We start from the raw sequence: 26315 nt of genomic DNA, 5'->3' as shown, positions 1-26315 counted from the left end.
CTGAAAAGAATCTGAAGCCTCTCTCTGCCTCAGAGGTGCCTCAATGGGTATCTCCCTTCTAGGATATGAACCTTGGGAAAGTGACGTGAAGGCAGAAGGGACCCTTGGAGGCTATGTGTCTCAGAGGCTCACTCACCAGGCTCTCCCCTTAAAAGATCCTATAGCCTTCATTCCCACAGCCCAGCCTGGAGCTCCCCCAAGACCAATCCATCAATCTCCTACAGACTGTGAGCTCCACATCCCTTTCCAACAGATTCACTTTCGTTCACATGACCCAGAATCAATTTCTGTTGTTTGCACCCACAAACTCTGACATGGGATGAGGGAAAATAGAAGACTCCAAGTCAGGAACAAAGGGACCACGGATGTGGCTGATAACCCTCCCCTTCCTTGCTGCCCTGGAAGGCGGGGGAGGCTGTGGGAGAGTAGTTCCTCACTTCCCTGCTCTACATGGAGATGCCGGAAGGCCCGGGACTCATTTGCAGAAAACCTCTAATTCTACTTCTAGAGAAGTAGTGGGTATGGCATTTGCTCTGTGAGTTCTTTGAGGGGCATTCCAACAAGAGACATTCATTGTGGCAGAGTTAACCCTTGCCCCCTGAAAGAAATAGCAGAATAATTGGAAAAAAATGGGATGGATGGTTATTTTTATAATGTCACAAATCTGGACACAACTAATGTCCATCAAATGGAGATAAATTATGATTCAAATATACCTATCCATATATGTATGTGAGTGTGTATACACATGTATCTTCTGAGAAGCAGATGCCAAGAGGAGATTAAATGTGTAAGGATTTTGTTAGGAGAGAAAACACAAGAAAGTGATGCAAGTTTGACCCCATAAAGAAGAGAGTGAACAGGCGGAGCCGAAGCGTCCCCACTGCCCAGCCACTGCCCCATCGTCTGAGGCAGGCTTGGCAAGGCTGCTAGGGATCAGAGGCGGCTGCTGGAGGAACCCTGAGCCTCTCAGGGTAGAACTGTGTCAGCACGCTTGCATCTTCCATCCTTGGCTGGAGCAGCCGTGGAAAGTGTGGCCTGTGGTCAACACAGTGCTGGCTTTCAGAGGATGGCAGCTAGGGTCCCTGAGGTCACAGGTCTACAAGGTGTAGTCTCATAGCTGCCACCATATATATGTGCATGTATATATGTCATATATATATATATATATATATATATATATATATATATGCTTATCTATGCATTTCTCTGTGTGTGCATTCATTAATGTACAACGTTTAAAATGTTGAAGTAAATGTAGCTCTTGTTGGAGCCCTGGGGGGACCACCCCAAATTGTGCCTCAATGTCATATTGCTTATTTATTAAAGTTATTTAAGAAATGGCCAATGCAAGAGGGACACTCTGACCCTCCTTCCTGCCTCCCTAGAAGCAGGAAAAAAATCTCTCATATGAAAGGTGCACTCCCTGCAACTGGAGGTAGAAGGACACCCTATCACCAGAGACAGGGAATTCGAAGCCAAGGAGCCTGTATAAACAAACCTTCTTACTTCTTTAATTCACTACCTCAAGCCCCAATTCTATTTAGATTCTTCACTAAATGGGCACCCAAAACCTGAATTTCTTCGTCCTGTCAGTTTTCCCCAAATTTATTGTTTCTTTGTCTAAAAAGTATAAAAGCTTCTATGAGACCTGCATGTGCATGAATTAAATGGTGTTTCTTTTTCTCCCATTCATCTGTCTCATTTCTGTGTATTATTAGTCCAGCCATAAGAACTCAGGAGTGGTAGGGGGGAGATTCCCCAACCCCTACATTCTCAACCTGTAAAGAACCACAACATGCCCCCTTAAAACTTCCTGTTACTGTGGAAGCAAGTATTCAAACAACTTGGGAAAGAAGGAGCCGGAGCTGGCCGTCCATCCTGAATTCGCAACTTCCCGTTTCAGTCTCACAACCAAGTCTTTACCTCCTCTGCTCACGGATGGGAGCCTTGCCTGACTTCCCCTGAAGGTTCCCCATTATATTGGACTCATGTTGGAAAACTCCTCCGCACGTTGTTCGCAGCAGTGTAAGAACGGGAAGACTCATCTCAGATTCCATCTTTTCCAATAACAGTGGAGGAATGGCTATGACAATACCACTCCAAACTCAATTAGACCAAGTGCGTTCTAACGAAAGGCTGTTTAAATTCATTTCCATAAAATTAATCTTTAATTCCATAAATTAGGTTTTAATGGAAACCAGTGATGCTTTGGGATGTTGTGCTCCCTGGACAGCACCCTCCTTGCAACTCAAAAGCACCAAAGCATGACTGAAGGGTCTGCCATTTTGTACCTCATGTTATTAAAAATCAGGAATCCTAAGACACTGCAGAGGGCTTTCTGAATCCTGACCTCAATGAAGATCACAGTTACAGTTCCAAGAGAGATGAACACCTTTAAGACACATATTTTTACTTGTTACAAGAAACTGGAGAAGTGTTCTCCCCCCACAATGATGCCATGTACTGCCATCAGTTGTTTTCATTTTGGGGGGTTCTTGTCCAACCCTAACGTGCATTTTAACCTAATTTTTACATAATAGTAATCATACTATAGATAAAGTTGTGTATCCTTTCTTCATTAAGTATCTAATCATAGAAATTTTAATATGTTGCTACATAGCTCTCATCTTTTATTTTATTTTTGTTGGCTGTGCAGCACGTGAGGTCTTAGTTCCCTGAACAGGGGTAGAACCCACACTTCTTGCAGTGGAAGTGAGGAGACTTAACCACTGGACTGCCAGGGAAGTCCCTCTCATCTTTTAATTTTTAATGACTACCCAAATATTCCATAGAGGAATGTACCATAACTTACCCAATGAGTTTCCTCTTACTGGTCATCTGGGTTTTTTTCTATTATAAGTGAAATTGCCATGAGCTGAGGGATGAGGTTATAAACTAGTTTTAAAGACCTCTGGGGAAGATTTCAGTGTTACAGTTCTATGTGTGATAAAGCTCTTAATGTCAAAGAAGTATTTCCAAGCATTTATAATCCTCCCCTCACATTATAACTAAAAGGCCACTTTCATTCTCTTTTCTCCCTCCTCTGAATTGTGACCTTTCACAGACAATTCCTTTCACTACCACTTAGATGTAGTACCAATTACATGCATACAACTTAACCATAGCTTCTTGCCTTCTCAAAAAAAAACAAAAAACAAAAACCATACAGCTAGCTTCAGTAGAATTCTCCCCCAAGTTGGCCCATTGACCTAAACAATTTTTTTTTTTGCGATACACGGGCCTCTCACTGTTGTGGCCTCTCCCGTTGCAGAGCACAGGCTCCGGATGCGCAGGCTCAGCGGCCATGGCTCATGGGCCCAGCCGCTCCCCGGCATGTGAGATCTTCCCAGACTGGGTCACGAACCCGTGTCCCCTGCATCGGCAGGCAGACTTCCAACCACTGTGCCACCAGGGATGCCCTGACCTAAACATTTACACAAATAAAAAATATAAGAAAGCAAGTGTGTGTGTTACTGGGCATTATTTTATTGAAAATGAACAGAGGGATATTCTACAATTCAGGTTCAAATTTTAAACCTGAATTTGACAGATCTTACCCGAACAACACCCGCTGCCTTTGCTCTCCTGGTGTCTCTCCTTAATTAAGAATTTTTCAGTCAACAAACGTTTTTGTGCATCCACAGTGTGCTAGATACAGATGATACTAGGGTGAGGAAGACACCACCCCTGCATATTGGCATACTATTTTATAACTTATGTTAACAAGGTACTTTCCCTACATTTAGCCTTCTCAGCAGAACTGTGGGAGGGTATGGTTACAGTTGAGGAAATGAAGGTTCAGAGACCATTGTCCAAAAACTGAAAACACAGCAGTCGCCCAGGTTGATCAGTTCTAAATGCCATGAACTTTCCACTGAAGCACGCAGTCTCTCCCTAAGGCACGGAACACAGTCAACCTTCCTCTATCTGGGACAGCATAACTTCATAAAACTCTCTAAGGATCAGGGCTGGGATCACTTCCCTGCTGGGCTGATATTTAAACTGCTGCTAATTAGCACCGACTGTGCAGGGCCAGGGAGGGGCCAGGAGAAGGGGGGGCAATCCAGGGTGCTGCCTCCAAAGGGCGTGCAGAACGTCTTGGCTTGAAGTGAGCATGAGAAGAAAAACCACAAAACACAGAACGGATATGTTGCTGAGAATACTGGTTTATGAAATCTATGATGCTGTTGATTGTATCACACTATTTTGTTCTGTATTACTCAGAATTATTTTGTTTACCACTATTATGCATTGACTAAAAGATATATTGAAGTCCTAGCTGCACGTAAATTCAATGAAGATAGAATATGCCCTCACACCATGCACAAAAATAAACTCAAAATGGCTTAAAGACCTAAATATAAGACAAGACACAATAAAACTCCTAGAAGAGAACATAGGCAAAACATTCTCTAACACAAGTCATAACAACTTTTTCTTAGGTCATTCTCCCAAGGCAATAGAAATAAAAACAAAAATAAATGGGAACTAATCAAACTTACAAGCTTTTGCACAGCAAAGGAAACCATAAAAAACAAAATGAGCCAAAACGAAAAGACAGCCTATGGACTGGGAGAAAACATTTGCAAATGATACAAACAACAAGGGCTAATCTCCAAAATACATAAACAGCTCCTACAACTCAACAACAAAAAAACCCAATTAAAAAATGGGCACGGGCTTCCCTGGTGGCGCAGTGGTTGAGAGTCCACCTGCCAATGCAGGGGACACGGGTTCGTGCCCCGGTCCGGGAAGGTCCCACATGCTGTGGAGTGGCTGGGCCCGTGAGCCAGGGCCTCTGAGCCTGCGCGTCTGGAGCCTGTGCTCCGCAACGGGAGAGGCCACAACAGTGACAGGCCCACGTACCGCAAAAAAAAGATAAAAAATGGGCAGAAGACCTAAAGAAGACATACAGATGGGCAGTAGGCATATGAAAAGATGCTCTACATCGCTAATTATTAGATAAATGCAAATCAGAACTACAATGTGGTATCAACTCACAGCAGTCAGAATGGCCATCATTAAAAAGTCTACAAATACCAAATGCTGGAGAGGGTGTGGAGAAAAGGGAACCCTCCTACACTGTTGGTGGGAATGTAAGTTGGTGCAGCCACTATGGAACACAGTATGCAGGTTACTCAGAAAACTAAAAATAGAATTACCATATGATCCAGCAATTCCTCTCCTGGGCATACACCCAGACAAAACTGTATTTCAAAAACATACAAGTACCCCTATGTTCATAGCAGCACTATTCACAATAGCCAAAACATGGAAACAACCTAGATGTCCATCAACAGATGAATGGATAAACATGTGGTATACAATGGAATACTACTCAGCCATAAAAAGAACAAAATAATGCCATTTGCAGCAATATGGATGCAACTAGAGATTATCATACTAAGTGAAGTAAGTCAGACAGAGAAAGGCAAATACCATATGATATCACTTATATGTGGAATCTAAAATATGACACAAATGAACCTATCTACTATACAGAAACAGACTCATAGACATAGAGATCAGACTTGTGGTTGACAAGGGGGAGAGGGGGTGGGAGAGGGAGGGACTGGGAATTTGGGGTTAGTAGATGCAAACTATTACATTTAGAATTGATAGACAGGGACTTCCCCGGTGGTGCAGTGATTAAGAATCCACCTGCCAATGCAGGGGACACGGGCTCAAGCCCTGGTCCAGGAGGATCCCACATGCCACAGAGCAACTAAGCCCGTGTGCCACAACTACTGAAGCCCCCGCACCTCGAGCCCGTGCTCCGCAACAAGAGAAGCCACCGCAATGAGAAACCCATGCACCGCAACGAAGAGTAGCCCCCACTCGCCACAACTAGAGAAAGCCCGCGTGCAGCAATGAAGACCCAAAGCAGCCAAAAAACAAATCAATTTAAAAAAAGAAAAAAAAATTTTTTTAATTGAAAAAAAAAAAAGAATGAATAAACGACAAGGTCCTACTGTGTAGCACAGGGAACTATATCCAATCTCCTGGGATAAACCATAATGGAAAGGAATATTTAAAAAAGAATGTCTATATGTGTAAAACTGTCAATTTGCTGTACAGCAGAGATTGGCACAGCACTGTAAATCAACTATACTTCAATTTAAAAAAATATGGAAAACAAAATATGTTGAAGTCTTAACCCCCAGTACCTCTGAAGGTGACCTGATTTGGGAACAGGGTCGGTGCAGATGTGATTAGTTAAGGTGAGGGCAGCCTGGGGCCCAGTGGGTCCTAATGCAGTGCGGCCGGTGTCCTCATAAGAAGAGGATGGATAGACACAGGAGGAAAATGCCACAGAAAGACACACTCACCCCCCCACCCATACACACCACCATCCCCGTAGCCACACAGACACAGAGTGAAGCCACCTCTGGAGGGAGGAGGCACAGGGCAGACTTTGCTACTAGAAGCCAAGGAGCACTGGGACTACCAGAAGCCAGGAGAGGCAAGGGAAGGGCCCCAGCCAGAGATCTCAGGAGCACAGCCCTGCCAGCACGTTGATCTGAAGTCTGAACTGCTGGCCAGAACTGTGAGAGAGTAAATTTCTGTTGTGTTAAAGCCACCCAGTTTGTGGTACATGGTTATGGAAACTGTTACAACAGCTAAGAATTAAACTATGTCCCAATGCCTCCTTCTTATTTGTAAGCTTCATTTGGTACGTAAAGTGCTCTTGTAGTTTCATTTGGACAAAGATTGCTTTTTACCATATGTCACTTCTGCAAACAAACAAAAGGAAAATGTTAGTAAAATAAATTGGTTAAGAAGTTCCTAAACTCCTTCACAGACGGTGTCTAACTCAGAGTTGTCCGTGTCTGTGTTTTGCTCCGTGCCATCCAGCGCGTTGGTGATCAGACTTTCTTGAGAAAATGCTTCACTCTTGTCTCCAGGATTTTCCTCCAAGCTGCCCACACCTATTCTGCATGTTTTGTTGCACCAGGGGAGGCAATGAACATTTTGTCACTCTTGGCATTTGCAGAGAGCAGTTGTAAGATGCACTTAGGAATAGATGGTGTATGATAGTTTTTGCTTTTCTAGATTTTCTGATGGTATACTTTTCCTTTTTAATTTAATTTAATTAATCAATTTATTTTTGCCTGCTTTAGGTCTTCGCTGCTGCGCGCGAGCTTTCTCTAGTTGCGGCAAGCAGAGGCTACTCTTCGTTGTAGTGCACGGGCTTCTCATTGCGGTGGCTTCTCTTGCTGTGGAGCACAGGCTCGAGGCACACGGGCTCAGGAGTTGCAGCACACAGGCTCAGTAGTTGTGGCTCGTGGGCTCTAGAGCTAAGCTCAGTAGTTTTGGTGCACGGGCTTAGTTGCTCTGCGTCATGTGGGATCTTCCTGGATCAGGGATCGAACCCATGTCCCCTGCATTGGCAGGTGCATTCTCAACCACTGCGCCACCAGGGAAGTCCTGATGGTACACTTTTGAGGGGTTAATCACAGTGGAACTTCTCTCAGTTTGCCTCACCCCAGGACTGGAGACCCTGAGAAGTCGACTGGGAGACAGTCGTCTGTGGGAGAGATTAGGTTTTGCGGGCAGAGCCCTGGATCGGGGTCAGGAGCTCTGGGGTAGGCCTGAGGTGTAGCCACGGACATGGGTTTGAAACCGGCACCTGCCCCTAACCCTGTGTCTTTGAGCATCATAGCGATCTTTCTGAGACTCAGTTTCCTTACCCCTAAAATGGGAATCAATTACCTCTGAGGGTTGTTTTGAGAAATGAATCATGACACCTGCTGTGACACACCCAGCACAGTGCCCGGCACATGGCAGGTCAGGTCCCACAAATGCCAGTTCCCTTGGTCGGTCCTCTAGTCGGCTGTCCTGGACCCGGGTGCACATCAAATCACCTGGGAGCTTTAACAATCCCCACCCTCAGGCCACACCTGGACCCAAGCAGACCCTCTGGGGCTGGGGCCGAGCATCGAAGTTCTTTAGACTCTCCAGGTGGCCCCGCCCTGCACCAAGGTTGACTCTGTCTTAGAGGCCGGTTTTCTTCCTCCGTAAAAGACCTGCCTCCACCTCTGGGAATTGTGATGAGACTCTGGCTGGACGCAGGCTGTGGAATCCTCACTTGGTAAAGAGCTCTGCAGACATGGGACTCGTGCCATCACCTTGCTGAAGGTGTCACCCCAAGGTGGGGCGGGGGGATGCCCACTGCCCTCAGCCGGCACCCCTGCCACTGCTGGGCCTGACTCTTCCTCCCTCTCTTTCTGCGGAAGGATGGGGTCAGATTGGATCATTTATTCTCTAACTGGGCTGCACAGCTGAGTCACCAGGGTGAGCTGTTTCTTAAGTTAAAAATTATTTTAAAACAGAGAAGTAGGAAAGAAGAAAAGAAAAAACATGATCTCCCCCTACCTCCCCCTAATTCCTGTTGACACTAAAAAGAAAAAATAAGGTAGCACATGTGCATGATTAGAAAATGAAAGAGGTCCAGAAAGTTACATGATGGAAAGGGAACATTTTATCCTTCCCTCCTCTTCTTCACAAATAGTTCCCCTCACAGGTAACTGCTGCTAATAATTTCTTGGGAGCTCTTCCAGGAAATGTTTATACATACGTTCTAACACATATATATATACAGAAAGAGGGAAATTTTGTTTAAAGCAGTGTACTTAGCATGATCCATTTACAGTGTAGTGAGTTAAATGTTCCCTCAAAATATATATCCCTCAAAAATTTTTTTGAATTTATCTATCTATATCTATCTATCATCTATCGATCGATCTATTAACTATCTATCTATCTATCTCTCTATCTATCTATCATCTATCTATCTTATGGGCCACATGGCTTTTGGGATCTTAGCTCCCCAACCATGAATCAAACCCGGGCCCTCAGCAGTGAAAGCATGGAGTCCTAACCACTGGACTGCTCCACGGCATGTGCGATCTTCCCGGACCGGGGCATGAACCCGCGTCCCCTGCATCGGCAGGCGGACTCTCACCACTGCGCCACCAGGGAAGCCCATGTGTCCTTTTGAATTATGGTTTTCTCAGGGTATATGCCCAGTAGTGGGATTGCTGGGTCATATGGTAGATCTATTTTTAGTTTTTTTAAGGAACCTCCATACCATTCTCCATAATGGCTGTAACAATTTACATTCCCACCAACAGTGCAGGAGGGTTCCCTTTTCTCCACACCCTCTCCAGCATTATATATACTCTTCTTAACAAAAACTCTTCCATTCCCTTTAACAGATGCATATTATTTCATCATGTGGTTAAAGAAAATTTCTTTATCTCGTCACCTGTCGAAGGATGCTCTGGTTGGCTGCATCTTTTGTCGTTGTTATTGTGCAGTTCCACTGAGTGCGGCAGTGAATATCTACACACACACACACACACAAACACACACACAGAGTGGTGATGTTTCTAAAGTATGTCATCAGGATAAATGACAAACAGTGGAATCGCTGGGTTGATGAGTACGACTTTAAATTTTCATCAGGCAGTTATTGCCAAATGCCCTCCAGTAAGTTTATAACACATTGCATGCTCACTGACAATGCATCAGAGTGTGGGAACTTTAAAAAATTATAGATCTCAGACACTGTAATGGGGCTATTCTGATCCAGGGGCCTGGGGTGCTGCCCGGACACCTGTACTTTGAAGAGCTCCCAGGGGATTGGGCTATAGACCAGGGCTGAGAACTTCAGGAGGCTCCAAACTCCGAGGTCCCCTCTGGTTCTCTGATGCATCCAGTGATGCTTCTGTCTGGGGAAGCAGAGGTTCCGAGCCTGGCCTCACAGAGCAATCGTCTGGGGAGTTGTAAAACGAGTCCCTGCGGGTGGGTCACGGCCTCTGGGTTTCTCGAGCTTTCCAGGTGAGTCTGAAGAGCCCCCGGGCTTGAGAAACAGTGCGCTGGACTCCTGCTCCCCTTTCTTCTCTCTTGACCCCGTCCTGACACAACAGGGACAGAGAACTGAAATCAAATTAAACTACAGCTGAGAGAGGGACAAGGTGCATCTACACTAAGCAACTTCAAGAGTGCGCTCTCTGGAGGAGAACAAACCCAAATCCATGAGAAAATACATTCTATTTACTCACTAAAAATTCATCTCTCCTTATTCATCTCGGGCTAGTTGCTGGGAGTGGGGGGAGGGCAATGTGGAGGGGTGGGCGGTGGGAGGAGTATCAAGAATATAGCAAAGTTTCCAAGGAACATTGTTCTTTAAAAAATAATTAAAACCCTCTTAATTTGTGAGGTAAATTACCTAGCGTTTATTATGGGCCGAGGACTTCCTTCCCCTGATAGGTTCAAACAAAACAAAAATAGCTGTTCCAGAAACATCCTGCCCAATACATCAGCTAGAACATCCGTGGGTGGACTTGAAGATGAGTCCACATGGGGTGCAGGATTAAGGCTGGAGTAGACGGCCCTCTGGCCCCTGGCCTGGCCATCCTGTCTGTTGTTACCCTCCTGGGGAGGAGGGGAAAGGACCCGTCCTTTCTGGTGTGTCAGCCAACCTGGAGAGAATCTGTCTTCCTCTTGTGAGATGCCAGAGGTGTGCTGGGGGGCTGTCCTTTTAAGATTTGAGCTGCTGGGGAGAACTGAAATGGATTGGGTTGGGCTTCATCTCACGGAAAGGACAGTACAGCTTGACTTCTATTTAGTGTAAAATGTGGAAGAGGAGGCTGCGTGGCAATGTGGATGAGTTGGTCTTTGGGACGGGCAGGCATGGAGGCCCTGATGTACCTACTGTCCACTGCTGTGACATCTCGAGCAAGCTACAGAAACTCTTAAAGGCTCAGTTTTTTCACCTGTAAAATGGGGATGAGACCTAATACTGACTCACAATGATTGAGGGCTGACTGTGTGCCAGGTGGTGTTTAGTCCTTTTCATACCTCATCTCAGATAGTTTTCACAACAACCTTGGGGCAGGGGCGGGGGCGGGGGTCTAGGAGGGAAGGCATGAAGAAGTTAAGTGGCTGGAAAAGTCACACAGTTAGCCAAGGGTGGAGCCATGAGTCAGATCTGTTACAGGCTGAATTATGTCCCCCTAAAAAAATTCATACGTTAACGCTGGAACCCCCAGTATGTCAGAATGTGATCGTTTTTGGAGAAAGTGTCTTTAAAGAGATAATTCAGTTAAAATGAGGTCATTAAGGTGAGCCTTAATCCAGTATGGCTGCTGTCCACGGAGTGAAGAGAGCCACCTTCAAGCCATGGAGAAAGGCCTGGAATAGGTCACTCTCTCATGGCTCTCAGAAGAAACCAACCCTGCTGATACCTTGATCTTGGACTTCCAGACTCCAGAACTGTAAGACATAAGTTTCTGTTGTTTAAGCTGCCTGGTCTGTGGTGCTGGGTTATGGCAGCCCTAGGAAACTCACACGTTGCCCCAGCAGACCCGTTGCACGGTCTGAATATACCCCTACTGTCCCAGGTGGTTGCTTTGCTCCTGCCTCATATTTGGGTTGTGGTGAGGGTGAGGCTCAAATGAGACAATGCAGACACACATCTGGCCCCTGGTATATACTCAGTAAACACCAGCAATTGCTACCGGAATTATTGCCAGTGTTGTCATATTTCGGGCCCTGTGGAAGGGTAGCAGGGTGGCACCTTCCCTTGTTCCATCCTACCTCAAGCCAGGGTTGTCTTTTCCCAAAGCAGCCCAGAGAGTCTTTGATTCATTCTTTTGTTTTTTTTTTAATTATATTTTATTTTGGGCTGTGTTGGGTCTTCGTGGCTGTGCGCAGGCTTTCTCTAGGTGCGGCGAGCGGGGGCTAGTCTTCATTGTGTTGCGCGGGCTTCTCATGGCGGTACCTTCTCTTGTTGCGGAGCATGGGCTCTAGGTGCGTGGGCTCAGTAGTTGTGGAGCATGGGCTTAGTTGTTCCGCGGCATGTGGGATCTTCTGGACCAGGGCTCGAACCTGTGTTCCCTGCATTGGCGGGTAGATTCTTAGCCACTGCGCCACCAGGGAAGTCCTTGATTCATTCTTCTTGCTCTTAGCTAGTGGAAGACAAATCAAATTCAACATGGCAAGAGAAAGCAGCTGGAGTCCATTCCCATGTGTGTCCTGACAGCAGAAGACCCCATGCAGGAAAAGCACATCTCCACTTCTTTGCCTTCACCTTTCCAAGGCAGCATGTTAGCTCAGTGTTTGAACCGAGGAGCTGAACACAGCTCATCAAACAAGAAACCCAGAAAAGCCCTCATTGCTGGGGTGATGTGGGAGATTATGGAGGAAGGAGGCCATGGCTAAACTCAGATAGTCCAGTTCCTCGCTTTCTACGAACCGCTGGCCTTGGCTGTCAGGATCTAGAGACGGAGGTTTGGGGAGGGAAGACTTGACCCAGGGAGGTTCATCACCGGCAAGGAGGGAGAGAGCGGGCAGAGAACAGTCAGAGAGTCTGGCTGCTTAACTTCCTCCTTGGACAGGCAGGTGTGACTTTTTGAAAGTCCAATTATAGGCAAATCACAGGGCTTAACTTTTCAAAGAACAGGGAGTTAAGCCACAATTATGGTTGAATGCACCGTATTGATTGCCCTCATTTAGAGAGGTTTGCCCGTCTTGAGAGAACGAAGACGATCAATTGAGGGGAGAGGATATGGCTTCGTGCCTCTGGCCACAGTTCCAGCCACTGCGTCTCCGTGACAAGATAGTAACAAATTGCTATCTAACAATTAAAGCTGTGTATACAAGCTATGCTACGAGATAAGTCAGTGTAATTAGGGAGGGATCGAAAGATGCTTCTAGAAGAGTGAAAGGCAGAGGCCACTGACAGGGATGCCTGTAGAAGGTAAGATTCCAGCTGGAATGTGTGTGTATCATCATGATCTCAATCGTCCTCTAGCTCCTGTTTCCACGGTGGTGGGGAATGTCACGAGTTGGATTTAGGGGATTATATTACGGAAAAGGAAATTAACAGATAGTAGGTGCTGTGCCAGATGTTGGGACAGGGATGGTTAGACTGGGGTACACTTGAGAGGATGCCAGGAAACCCCTAAATGCTGTCTGTGGCCACAATGACATGACCCTTTCAATGAGGTTCTCCTGAGAAGTGAGTGTGGAAAAGAAGCAAAGCAAGTCTAAGTCGCTTTAATATATTAATAGCTTTAGGGATTGATCCGGAGCCTGTTGGCCAGGTGCACGGCTCTGATTCCCGTTGCACGTGGGCAGAAGGACCTCAGTCTAACAGAGCAGTCTCCTGGGAGGTCACATGGGGGGAGGAGGAGGAGGACAGGGGGGAAAGAGGAGGAGTGAGGCAAAGGCTCTGCCCTGTCCACTCCAGGTGTGGCCCCCTCGGAGCGTCCTCACACACGACCAGCCCACTCAGTGCTCCAACTTCCTAGAAAGGCACTGGGAGAAAGAGGTGAAGAGAGGCCAGCAGGGCCCACAGAGAGAGTGCTCATGGCACCCAGGTGGGAGTGAGGGGCTACATCCCCTGCAAAGCCTCCAGTGTGAAGCTGGTACCTGGTCCAGTTCTGCTAGTGGACCAGACAGAGGATACTGGGTAGGATGTATCCAGGATGTCCCTGTTCTTTGCTGGACTGAGGGTTCAAGAGTGTGCTTCTGGAAGGAATGGGGGAATCTGACTGCATATGCAATGCAAGTTTCATTAACCACGTGTCTACTGCCGGTGAGCCTCTTTAGGCAGAGCTACAATGTCAAGGACACCTGGCTTAGACCTGTAGGTTAGTTACCTTCACTTTGCTTCCATGATCGCAGGGTACTAATGGTACCCCAGCCCAGCTGCTGCCCCACAAATGTTTGTGGGGAAAAGGGGATGGGGGGAGTGTGGGTGATTTGATACGAAGTCATGGCTCTACCTAAGTGCTAAAGACCATGCAGTGTGGTGCAGTGAACAAGCACTAGACTCAGAACCAGAAAGAACAGGGTTCAGTCCTGGCATGGTGGTTTGCTTCTTATTTGTGTGTGTTCTGAGGTAGGTCCCTCTAGGTCTCCGAGTCATGATTTCTTAATTTAAGGCAGAGATGTTTTTGTAAATAAAGTTTGTTAAATGCAGCGGTGCCCAGGTGTTTACACCCTGCCTCTGGCTGCTTTCACTGCAATGGCAGAGTTGAGATCACAAAGCCCACAAGCCTAAAGTAAGTGCTCTCTGGGCTTTTACAGAAAGCCTGTCGACCCCCGATGTACAGCATGGAGATGATGGAATTCTTGACCAGACAGGCTAATGGTGAGGATCATGTAAAATAATCTTTCCTTGGTGGACACTACGAAGCATGCAATAAATGTTACTCTCTATAACTAGGATGAATAATATGTTTTCGGAATCTGTCTCATCTATGAGGGTGGAAGCAGGGGCAGAATTCTTAGTGGTGCAAATGGTGTGATGTGAGGGGCACAAAGAGACCTTCTGGGGGTGATTCAAATCACCTACCCTGAGCACAGGCACACTGACTCAGTTCCAGCCACGAAGAGTTAAGCTTTAATGTTAAGCCTTCATCAGCCAGGTTGATTATGGATGGAAAAGATTTGGAAAACAAGCCCTCTGGGAAAGGCAACACATCCAGGTGTTACCACTTACCAGCACTTGTGCATGAACTCATTAATTAGACGGCTTTTCTCAATGATGCTGGTTGAGATTGGTGCAAGGAAAGAATGGGAGTTTACAGAGACGTTTGTGGAAATTCTTAGGCAGTTTCTTGCAAGCCAGGGAGAAGTGCTTACCGAAAGCAGAAACAAAGGATCCAGGGCTTAGAACTGGGTGACCCTGGAAGAGGGAGGATTAAGATAAAGGAGGAGGGCTTCCCTGGTGGCACAGTGGTTAAGAATCCACCTGCCAACGCAGGGGACACGGGTTCGAGCCCTGGTCCAGGAAGATCCCACATGCTGTGGGGCAACTAAGCCTGTGAACCACAACTACTGAGCCTGCACTCTAGAGCCCAAGAGCCACAACTACTGAGCCTGTGCCACAACTACAGAAGCCTGCCCGTGTTCCGCAATGAGAGAAACCACAGCAATGAGAAGCCCGCACCGCAATGAAGAGTAGCCCCTGCTCGCCACAACTAGAGAAAGCCTGTGCACAGCAACAAAGACCCAACATAGGCAAAAATAAATAAATAAATAAATAAATAAAATTTATTTTAAAAAAAGATAAAGGAGGAGAGGGGGCAGTGAAAATCCTCTTGGACTTGTTTGCTTCTCTGGACATTTTTTACGCCTGACGTGTCTTCAGCGCAGGATACCCTTACTGTTTATTCGCTATGACAAAGGTTGTATTCTTTCTTCATACTTTTTCAGTGGGGGAACAAACCAAAAAGCTGTCTGCTAGAGAGTATAAATGGATTCTTGAAAATTCACAATCTCCTTTTCTGAAACTCACACATGCCGAAGGTTTGATTTTTGGATTAGGACCATAGACAAAAGAGTTCAGGAAGAGAGAAGATTCCCTTCCTCTTCCTAAAGGACATCTATTTTTAATCTTCCTCAAAGGTTAGCCTCTTTGTCAACAGCAATGCCTTGTCAATTCTTTCCTCCTATCACTATTTCATCAATTGCCAATGGAAAAATTCCGGACTGACAGAGTGGAAAAGTAGATGTGTGTTGAAATTACAATTGACGTATGTCTGAAATATTTGGGGGCTGGTTACTGTGCGTCCCCCGCACCAGGCGGCTGGAGAGTAATTCATACGTCAAGCCAAGTGGCCCACGAATGACAAAACAGCAACAAGGCATAAAGGTTAGAGTGATGGATCCTTAAAACACTTCTACTTAGCCACAGAGCACCTAGTGCGGAGCATTAACGAGTCCCAGAACGGTGATGCAGAACAAATGAAGAAAGTAATGAATTGACTTTGCAGTCGTGCTCCTGGAAGGTAGAGAAACAACCATGTGCTTAGATTTTCCCTCTGAGAAATGCCAGGAGAGAATAGCTTTTCATTCTGCAGTGTCTTGGTTTCCTATGGCTGCTGTAACACATCACCAAAACTCAGTGGCTTAAAGCAACATGAATTTATTCTCTTACAGTTCTGGGGGCTAGAAGTCTAAAATCAAGCTGTCAGCAGAACTATGTTCCTTCTAGAGGCTCCATTTCCTTGCCTTTTTTGCTTCTACAGGCTGCCTGCATTCTTTGGTTCATGGTCCCCTTCCTCCACTTTCTAAGGAAGCAACAGCGGGTCAAATTCTTACATGGTATCACTCTGACCTCCTCTTCTGCCTCCATCTGATAAGATCTTTGTGATGACCGGGCCTCTGGATAACCCAGGATAATCTCCCTATCTTAAAGGCAGCTGTTAGGAACTTTATTTATCCCTTGCCATGTATCAGTATATTCATGGACTCTAAGGATTAGGTCTTGGACATCTTTGGAGGCCATTATTTTCCCTACCACATGCAGGAAGGGAGCTAATATTCATGCTGGGGAAGTGAGGCTGAGTGTTGACTAATTCTACTGAAGATACAGGGATGAAGGCAGTTTGATGGAGATACAGGGCACCCAGAATTCTTCAGAAAAAGAAACAAAGCAGCTACACTGTTGGATGAACCACAGTTGGCAAAGTGCTGATGAAGGTGTCTTATCTAGTGGTGAAAAGACAATAGTGGGGCAACTGGAACGTTTCTATCAACAGCTGATGCATGATACTAATTCAGAAGAATGGCCAGTCTGTGGATGAGTATCTTCACCCCAAGAGATCTTAGCAGGTTGAACTGATTGGCTTATATCAACTAATCAAAATTTGACAGCACAAACTGATGTATGATGCTGTTCTTAGGTTAAAAATAATCAGCTGTACGGTCACAGGAAAGAGAAGGGTGTCTTGGTGGGACGGTCGGGTTTTAGCGACGACCAGCTTCACATGAAAGAATAATAATAGTTAATGGGAAAAACCTGAAAAAGCAAAGTCAAACTCTGGGTGCTTTAGGAGAAGTAGAGTCCCAGATGAAGGACAGGGCAGATGTTTTTGAGACATCTCGTCCAGCTCTGGAGTCCACTTTCAGGAGGGCACTGGCAAATTTTGTGTCCAGAGGAAGGAACTAGAGTGATGACAAACCTGAGAAACATCACATCTAGGAAACTGGAGATGAATATACAAACCCAGCTCATGGGGTGGACTGCAAGTGGGGTTACTCAGATGGGGGGCTACTGAGAGTTCCAGACGGTGACCCCACCAGGCACAATCTTCCAAGGCCTGTTTCAGAAACTTCTACCAGTTGAACTATACTATTTGTATCTATTTTCCCGCCTCTGACCTCCCACCTTACTTACAGGAGCGTATTGCTGCACTCCATTGATACTGGGTTTGGCTGTGTAAGTTGCTCAGAACTTATGCTGGAAGAAGTCTACGTGTCCACTCCTGCACTTGTTGCCTTTCAGTCATGGCCATGAGAAGATATGCCCAGGGTGGCCCATTTTACTTCGGGAGCTGTAAATCACAAAAGCCCAGTGCCATCTGTGTGGGTGAAATCTTCTAGGAAGAGCCCTGGTGGCAGTGTATACAGTGGATTGCAATTTTTTTTTCTTTTACAAGATGTTTATTCACTAGCAAATTGAATTTGAGCTCATATGCTATAGAAACCAGGTGAACTCACATTCTCCAAATGCATCTGTTGTTTGCTTCTTCCAGAATAAATATTACAATTCTGGATGAACAACAGCTGGAAGGCTTGCATGTGGTTGCATTCCTCATGGGTTCACAGGATGAAATCACTTGTGTACCACTGACAGTTTCAAATGGAGAAGAAACGTATATTCCATTATAAGATGTCAGAGAAAAATCATTAAAAAGTATATTTTCCATTTTTTTTGTTTTTGTTTTCGTTTTGTTTAATTTAATTTAATTAATTTATTTTTTATGTGGATTGCAATTTGTAACCACTTTATTTGTTCAGAGTGTCAGAGAACTATGCAGGGAGGGTCAGAGAAGATTCCATCTCAATCCTGCAAATCCTTTAGACATTGGAAATTTGGCAAACTTTGTGCTCCCAACACTTTATCTAGGAAGGCAGTTTAACTAATAGCGCCAAGGGCAACCCAACAGCGAGTCAGCTGGCAAATGCTGGGTTTGGATAGAGCTTATTTCATTCAGAAATAGCCATAAAAAAGGAAAAAAAAAACCCAAAAAAAGTAACCCACATAGGAGAACTGGAAAGAAAAGTACTAGGAAAAGGGAGAAGGTAATGCTGAAGACTTAGGGAAAAGGATTGCATGAGAAAGTGACTCAGCATCAGCACCAGAAGGAAATTCTTTGATACACTGATTAGGACATAAATCGAGATTTTAATGAAATAGGTAGTCCACATCCATAAGACTGAGAGGAAAAAACACATCAAGACCAAAAAGTGAATTGTTGAAACATAGAACAACTAAGAGGGTGCCATACACAAAAGCAAAATGAAAATTTGTTTTGAAAGCAGCAAAGAGCAGAATTGACAATGCAGAAACAGATCAGTAATGATAAAGGTAAATTTTAATGGTTTTACTAGAAAGAGATAAAAACGTTGAAGAGAAAATTATCGATGTGTTGGACATAGAACAGAGAAACAGAGATTCAACATAAAAGTTATAGTTAACTGGGGAGATGGGAATATTACTGAATGCTTTCTCAGTAACAAATATTACTGACCTCTAGTGGGAATAATTTAAGGTCAAATACCCAGTTCCTGGTGCCCCGGAAGTCTCCATCTCTAAGGTGCCTGTGTGTTTTCACTTCAGAAGCTTCAACTCCTTACTGAAAAGCCTCAAGAGGAGGAGATAAGGGTGGGCTTTCTTGTCTTATTTGTGTTTATTGGTGCCAGCCTTTTGGGTGGGTATCTTGCTTAGGAATTTATGGCCAGACAGCCATAGTTTCTGAGATCTAAGGGGAGGTGTGTGTTCCATAACAGGCAGCGTCCTGTAGGGTGGATTACACGGATGTTATAAAGGACAAAGGTTGAGCCTCATGTCCTAAGAGGTCCAAAGTGTTAACTGGAGAGCCTTCCACTGCTGGTATTCACTGTGATCACAAGTAAACTGAGCCTGTAGTCTGCACATAGTTAGAAGCTGCTGGACTCTTTTCTGCTGCTGGTCCTTAGACCTGGAGCAGTAACAGGAGGTGGGCAGCAGAGTGAGGTGGCTTGAGCTGAAGGTCCCCAGTTCACCAGGGAGCCAGCTCCTCAGCTTGGGAGTGTTGCTAACAATAGTCTTGTGGGGAGAAAGCGTTTAGAGCCATTGGAAGAGACAGAGACACAAAGCAAAACACTTGAGTATATAAATGGAAAGGCAAGAGTCATAATGTGAGATCTATACTTAGCCATATTCCAGGGAATATTTGAATTGCAGCAATAGGGACAAAATCTCAGAAGCATCCAAGCAGAAAAAAAAAATACATATTAACCACAAAAGAATAAAAAAGTCAAACCAGGCTGGGCCTTCTCTGCAACACTAAATGCCAGAATCCAAGGAGGGAATGTAGACAGCTCAAGAGGTCAGTGTTTGTGTTTCAGCTACTGCTGCTGCATAACAAATTGCCCCAAGGTGTCGTGGCTTCAAGCAACCATTTCCTTACATTCACAGATTCTGTGGTTTAGGAATTTGGAGAGGGCACAGAAGGATGGCTTGTGTCTGTGACATTATTTTGGGGGTCTTGGCTGGAATGACTCAAATACTGGGTGTGACTCAAGGGCTGGGGCTGCCTAAGGTGTAAAGATGGTCATTCCAAAGACCAGATACTTTGGTCTCCAAAGTATTGCTTTTTGGAGATTCTCCTTTATTGTTTCTTGAGGCAAGTTCTCTAGGAATTGATATTGGAAGCAGAGCCATTTAGAATCCCAAAGGGCCCTTCTCCACCCCTAGTCACTGATTTCCTTTACAATGGTGTGAGTTGCAGGTGATTTCTAATCTGCCTTCCTTTGGCTGCCTGGGGGGAACCCCTGGCTTTTTTTTCCTGAGCAGAGATAACCACACCTTAATTTCCCTGGGTGTCAATGGCAACATAGTGTCTATGGGTGGTTTCTTGAACTTCCTCTATATTAAAGAAATTCTGGTTTATCTGTCACCACTGAGATAGACTAAGACAGACCTTCCTTATCATTTCCAAGGTTATTAGCAATTTTGCACTGACACCTGGGATGCATACCCCATCCTCAGAAATGCACAGCGCTACCTGTCATTCCAGATGGGGCTGGAGCTTTGTTTCCATGGGTTGGTTGGGGATATTTTCCATGATGCCACTTAGTGGGTTGTATCATCAATTGGCAGATAATGAAGTGTGAACCATGGTGTGTACCTTCCAATCTAAAACCAAAGTTGGGGAGCACCTGAATGTAACCAGCTTCATGGTCAGAAAGCCATAGAAGGCTTTGTTGCTCCTTACTTGACCTACTTCTACGTGGTCTGCCATTTGCCTGATGTTTGCTCAGCACCTGGTAAGCAAAGAGCTTTCAGAAAAGGTAGAAAAGAAAATCAATATCTCTGCCCATTTAGACAGCCTCTCACCATTCAGCTACATTCACAGAGTGCTGGGGAGGAACGCAGGAGATCTAGGGACCTAGAGAATGCATTCAGTCAATTCATCTAAGTGATCGATGGATTAGTTGCTAGCCTGGATTCAAGAGACTAGGATTTTATAAAACTGTGGCTTGAAGAAACTATACCATCTACCCATGTTTCTCTCTTATAACGTGCCTCTCTGACTGATGAGAAGCAGCACTCTATTATCCTGCTATAAGCCAATAATTATACAAATCTCAACAATAACGTTAGATGCAAAATACAATTACTAGATGTCTAGTCATTTCAGCAATCTTATAACATGGTGTTATTATTGTGGCAACTTTAAAACATGTCTGTAAATTCTTCAGTGGTCTATCTCATCAACAGGAAGGACCCATGTCCCTCCCTGTGCTCTGAGTGGGCTTGTGACCGATTCGACCAGTAGAACGTGGTAGATGAGATGTTGTCTGACTTCCAGTACCAGGTCAGAAAGTCCACCTGGTCCTTTTGACCCAAGGAAGCCAGTTGCATGTAAGGAGGTCCAACCAACCTGAGGCTGCCATGCTGGAAGGTCATGCGCAAGTCCTCGGGTCCTGTAGCCATGGGAGTGGCCCATCAGACTGCAACCATGTGAGACCCCAAGCGGGAGCTGCTGAGCCCTTTCCAAATTCTTGACCCACAAAACAATGAGCCGAGTAAAACTGTGACTGTTTCACATCTCTAGTTTGAGGGTGACTTATTACAGAGCAATGTTAACTGGAACAATTATCCACCATTTTATGAGTGAAGAAATTCAGCCTCACAAAGCTTCAGGAACTTGCCCCAAATCACACAATTTCAAAGTTGCCACATTTTTTTTTTTTTTGCCAGATTTGTTCTAGTTTGAAACCAATGCCCTTGACTCCATACCATAATGCCTTTCTAATTAGCCAGGTAATTGCAGGGGAAACACAACACCACTGAGAATGTGTGAATAAAAAATGAAATCTCGCTATTTTATATGCTTCCCTGAAGATCCAGTTGGTGGTGAAGATCTACATCCCAGGCCCACGAGCGTGTGAATGAAAAGTCCTGGTCACAGGATCCTAGGTCTTCTCTCAGGGCAGAAGCCTTGGACGCCTTCTCCCAGGTATTGTGCTCCACCCCACACTGGCGCTTTCCTGTTGACTCCACCAGCTGGACATTTACCATCAGCTTCTCTGCCAAAAAAGTCAGCCATCCCCCTTTTTGGGGGCAAAGAACCAACCATCACTGACCACCGTGGCCCCAGACACATCCCCCCAGGAGTCATTTCATTTGATCTTAGTCACCACACCGAGAGAGAAGTACTGCCACCCACTTGTGGATGCAGAAATCGGGGCTTAGAGAAATTAAGTGATTTTCTCAAGTTAATTGGTAAGTTTTTTTTGTTGTTTTTTTTTTTTTTTTTTGCGGTACACGGGCCTCTCACTGTTGTGGCCTCTCCCGTTGCGGAGCACAGGCTCCGAATGCACAGGCTCAGTGGCTATGGCTCACGGGCCCAGCTGCTCTGTGGCATGTGGGATCTTCCCGGACCGGGGCACGAACCCGTGTCCCCTGCATCGGCAGGCGGACTCTCAACCACTGCGCCACCAGGGAAGCCCTAATTGATAAATTTTAACCCACAGTTTTCTGACTCATTGTACTGTGCTCCTTCTCAATGTCCTCAAAATACTGAACGTTAAAAAATGAATTCAGTTCAGTGCTCCTGTGGTACCTGGCCCTTCCCCATTCTGATGAGTCTGATGAGAAGTATTATTTCCACTTCAGGAGTGCCTGGTACCTTAAGGCAAAGCTATCTCCTACCTGAAAACTTTCTCTGGAAAAGCAAAGAGCGCCCTCAGCACTCTCTTCCAAACCCCTAACCTTGACAGTATGTTGGCGGGCAGAGAGATTTCAGGCACAGGTGACTTGAATTGGTAAGTAATCCTGACAGGCTGTGTTCCTTCAGGCAAGTGATTTAACCTCTCGGGTTTCCTTTTCATCAGGTGTAAAGTGAGAGAGTGACCCAGATAAACTCGAACATGCTGTGAACTTCCTATGGATTCATAGTTATCTGGACTAGAAGGCATAAATATATGAAGTGACTTATAATGAAGACACATATGGTAATAACAACGTGAGATTCTGTGAAATCAGTTGCATGCATACTGTCATGGTGATTCTATTTGCTTTTCCTTTTTGAACTTTTATTTTGAACTAATACAAAAAATTGGAAAAACAGAATAGAATTCCCACTTATTCTTCACTTAGACTTTCCAAATACTAATACTTACCACATTTGCTTTATCATTCTTTCTCTCTCACCACACACACACACACACACACACAATTTTTTTTTCTGAACCATCTGAGAGTAAGTTGTAAATAGTATGCCCCCTTACATTTAAATATGTCAGTATGTGTTTCTTAAAAACAATTACATTTCAATTGTGAAAATCAGGAAATTAACATTGAAACACTACTATTATCTAATCTCCACACCTTATTCAAGTCTCATCAGTTATCCCACGAATGTTCTTTATGGCAAAAGAAAAAAATGATTCAGATCCAATCCAGGATGATTTATATAATTTTCAAATGGGAAAATGTTGCCAACTTTCCATCTCTAGAGAAACCAAAGCCAAAGATAATACGAGGTGGTGTCCTCCTTGCAGGGCACTGGCTAAGAAGACTATAAGCAAAGCCATCCACTGCGTATACAGTAAAATAAAGGCAGAGCTCACAGAACCAAGAGTCTGGAAGCCACAGTAGAAAACTGTTAACCTTTTAGCGGGTCAGCAGTGGTGAACGCTGCACACAGCTGTGTTTGTCTGTGTTCTCAGAATCCCTTAGAGCAGTGGTTCTTATATTTAGAAGCAGCATCAGAAGCCTCTGAAAGCTTGTTAAAACACAAATTGCTAGTTCCCACCCCCAGAGTTTCTGATTCTGTAGGTCTGGGGTGGGGCCTGAGAATCTGTATTTCTATCAAGTTCCCAGGTAATGCTGGTGTTGCTGATCCAGGGGACCACAATTTCATATGCTGGCTTAATCAACGACCACCTCATCAAATCCAGTGACCTATTCTCAATGCCATGCCATCCTGTGACAGAGGCAGACATGGGGCAATTTCTCTACGTGCTGGCAGCCTCCCATTTGTACCCAGACACTGGAGTGACTCCAGTTCCCATTCAGGTGTACCGAGAAAATACTATTTATGTGTGAGGTCCACTGACTGTGAACCCTACAGGCAAGATGTTATTTGTGTTAATCAGACAGACAGACACACGATGTAGGCTGGTCTCTGTAAATTCCCTGAAACGACGATAGAGATGGCTGTAAGTGAAGTAAGTCAGAAAGAGAAAAACAAATATCGTATATTAACGCATATATGTGGAACCTAGAAAAATGGCACAGCTGAACCGGTTTGCAGGGCAGAAATAGAGACACAGACATAGAGAACAAACGTATGGACACCAAGGGGGGAAAGTGGCAGGGGGTGGTGGTGGTGGGACGAATTGGGAGATTGGGATTGACCTATGTATAAAATAGATAATAAGAACCTGCTGTATAAAAAAATAAATAAAATTCAAAAAAAAGAAAAGATTAAGCAAAGCTGGAAATTGAGATAGTCCACCCCCCCCATTTTTTTGTTGTGCCATAGGAATTCAATGTTAAGGAAGCAAAGCATGTTCTAGACAGAGTGAGTCCTATGCATCTTTCAATCACTACATCTCAACTCTAGCACTTTGTAGCTGTGCAACTTTGGGAAACTTTCTTAACCTCTCTTAATTTTAGTTTCCTCATCTTTAAAAAAGGAATAATAATACAATTCGCCTATGGTAGATTAAATTACGGTACAGCAGGTAATCATCCTCTCCCCCTCAACCTCCATGGGAGGAACATAGTTCCCATTCCATTGATTTGAGGCTTGCTCATGTGACTTGCTTCAGCCAATAGGATGTGAGTATAAGTATGGGGGCTATAGAAAACCAATATATAAGTATAAGGAATCATGTATTTCTATTTTTCCTTTGGGAATTTTTGACTTCTGCCAGATAACCCAGTGGTCATTAAGTGATAAGATAATCAGAACAAACTTGAACCCAGCCCTTGGCTTAAAGCCACGCCTAGCTGAGCCTACCCTAGATCAATTGAACCACAGCCAAACCACATATACATTAATGAGAACTGAGCGTCTGTCGTAGATCCCTGAAAGTTTGTTTGTTATGCAGAAATAGCTGACTGATACACAACATTATAAAACTACTGTGAAGATTAAATAAGATAACAAATGCAAAGGGCTCAGAACAGTGTTGAGCACATCATAAATGCTCTGTAGGTGTGGGCTTTAATTATTATTACACCTAGTGCCTAGACCGTTGGAAAGGTTTTGATAGTAGGAGAAATGGAATCCTCTCTTCACCACTAGCATCCAAACCTTTCTTATATGTTCTGGAATCCAAAACCTGGGTCTTAGCTCACATATTTGATCTTGACCCAATCACTTTACTTCTCCAAGCCTCAGTGATAATTAATTAAGTAGAGTTGGACACTTCTGCCAACCTCATAGGTTTTTCTTCTCCTTTTCAAATCACGTCAGATGATGGACATACTCAACATTAGGTTTTTACCATGAGATTTTTACCTTCTCTTCAAGAATAAAAATATCCTGAGCAGATCACAGTAGAAAGATCATTCAGTGCCCCAGGATCTTTCTGCCTGGTGCTCAGACAAGGACTGGGCACACAGGGGTTTTCACAAATACCAGAGATTATGCCGGGAAAGGACTGAAGCTTACACCGTGTTTTCAAACCGGTCATAAAATTAAGTTTGAGATTCTTTAATTATGCATTCAGTTTTCATGAACGATTCTTTACTGGTCAGGCAGATCTCAGCTGAGAACAGAAGAAGCAGTGAGTCTGTCGACAGAAGACCTGGATCTAAGGGATGGTTTGTGGGAGAGGCTCTCCGTGTCTGTGACCTGGGGGAGTCATTTAACTTCTGGGTAAAATAAAGGCAATGCTCATAAAGGTATAACCTGTATAGGGATGTTTGAGAATCCAGTCATGTCAATGCTGCTGCAGATGTGGTGAAACAAAATTTTTTTAAATCCATTTTTGGAGGAAGTGTAAATAGCCCACGTGGGTGTGTGTGTTCAGTCCATCTGACTTTAAAGTGAGCATGCTGTTTGAGCCAGGAACCCCACTCCCAGAGCTGTACATGATCTCTGGGTGCCTCCCCGTTACCCATTCCTGAGTCCATTCTCTTTTTCCGGCTTCTCACTGCAGAGGCTAAAGTAGCCAGACACCTGTTTACCCAGTTTTCCTGTGACTAGGGAAGGCTATGTGATCTGTTCTGGCCAATGAGCTATAAAGGGGGAATCTGGGAAAGGTTTTTCCCTCCATGAATGGAGGGAGAGCCAGTTCTCACTTTCCCAGCCCACCTGCTTCCTGTCTTTGGAGGCTGATGGATGAAAATGTGCTCTCTGGACTGGCAGCAGCCGTCTTGCAACCACAGGTAAGGTTGAGAGAATTGCAGAGACACCAGCCCAGACCCGGGATTGTTAGTCGCTGGCCCAGCATTGGAAATGGCCGTCTTGGAAATCTAGATTTCTGTTACATGGGCTAATTATGGCTTTTATTATTTAAGCTCTTATTAGTTCTGTTACTGGCAGCAAAAGAACTCTTAACTGATATACGATCCTACACCTCTCCCTCTTTCTGTTTCACACACACCCGCACACATACACTGTACCCTCGATACATATAGAAGGAAACTTCTAGAGCTGCATGGTCCAATAGAGAGTCACTGCCCCATGTGGCTACTGAGCATTTGGTCAGTGTGAATTGAGATGTGCTGTAAGCATAAAGCACACAATGGGTTTTGAAGACCTAGTACCAGCAAAGAATGT

The 26315-nt window shown here is 44.8% G+C and overlaps 1 protein-coding gene across 2 annotated transcripts in view; it reads right to left on the bottom strand.

Annotated features, from left to right (window-relative positions):
• PCSK2 (proprotein convertase subtilisin/kexin type 2) overlaps window positions 1-26315 on the bottom strand; it is a gene marked incomplete at both ends in the record, with an annotated part of 217343 nt that overhangs the window by 102771 nt on the left and 88257 nt on the right. The window lies entirely within an intron of this gene.

The sequence above is a fragment of the Mesoplodon bidens genome (assembly GCF_964165515.1).
Source record: "Mesoplodon bidens genome assembly, chromosome: 15".
Lineage (NCBI taxonomy): Eukaryota > Metazoa > Chordata > Mammalia > Artiodactyla > Ziphiidae > Mesoplodon > Mesoplodon bidens.
This window is presented reverse-complemented; position numbering and strand designations above follow the sequence as displayed.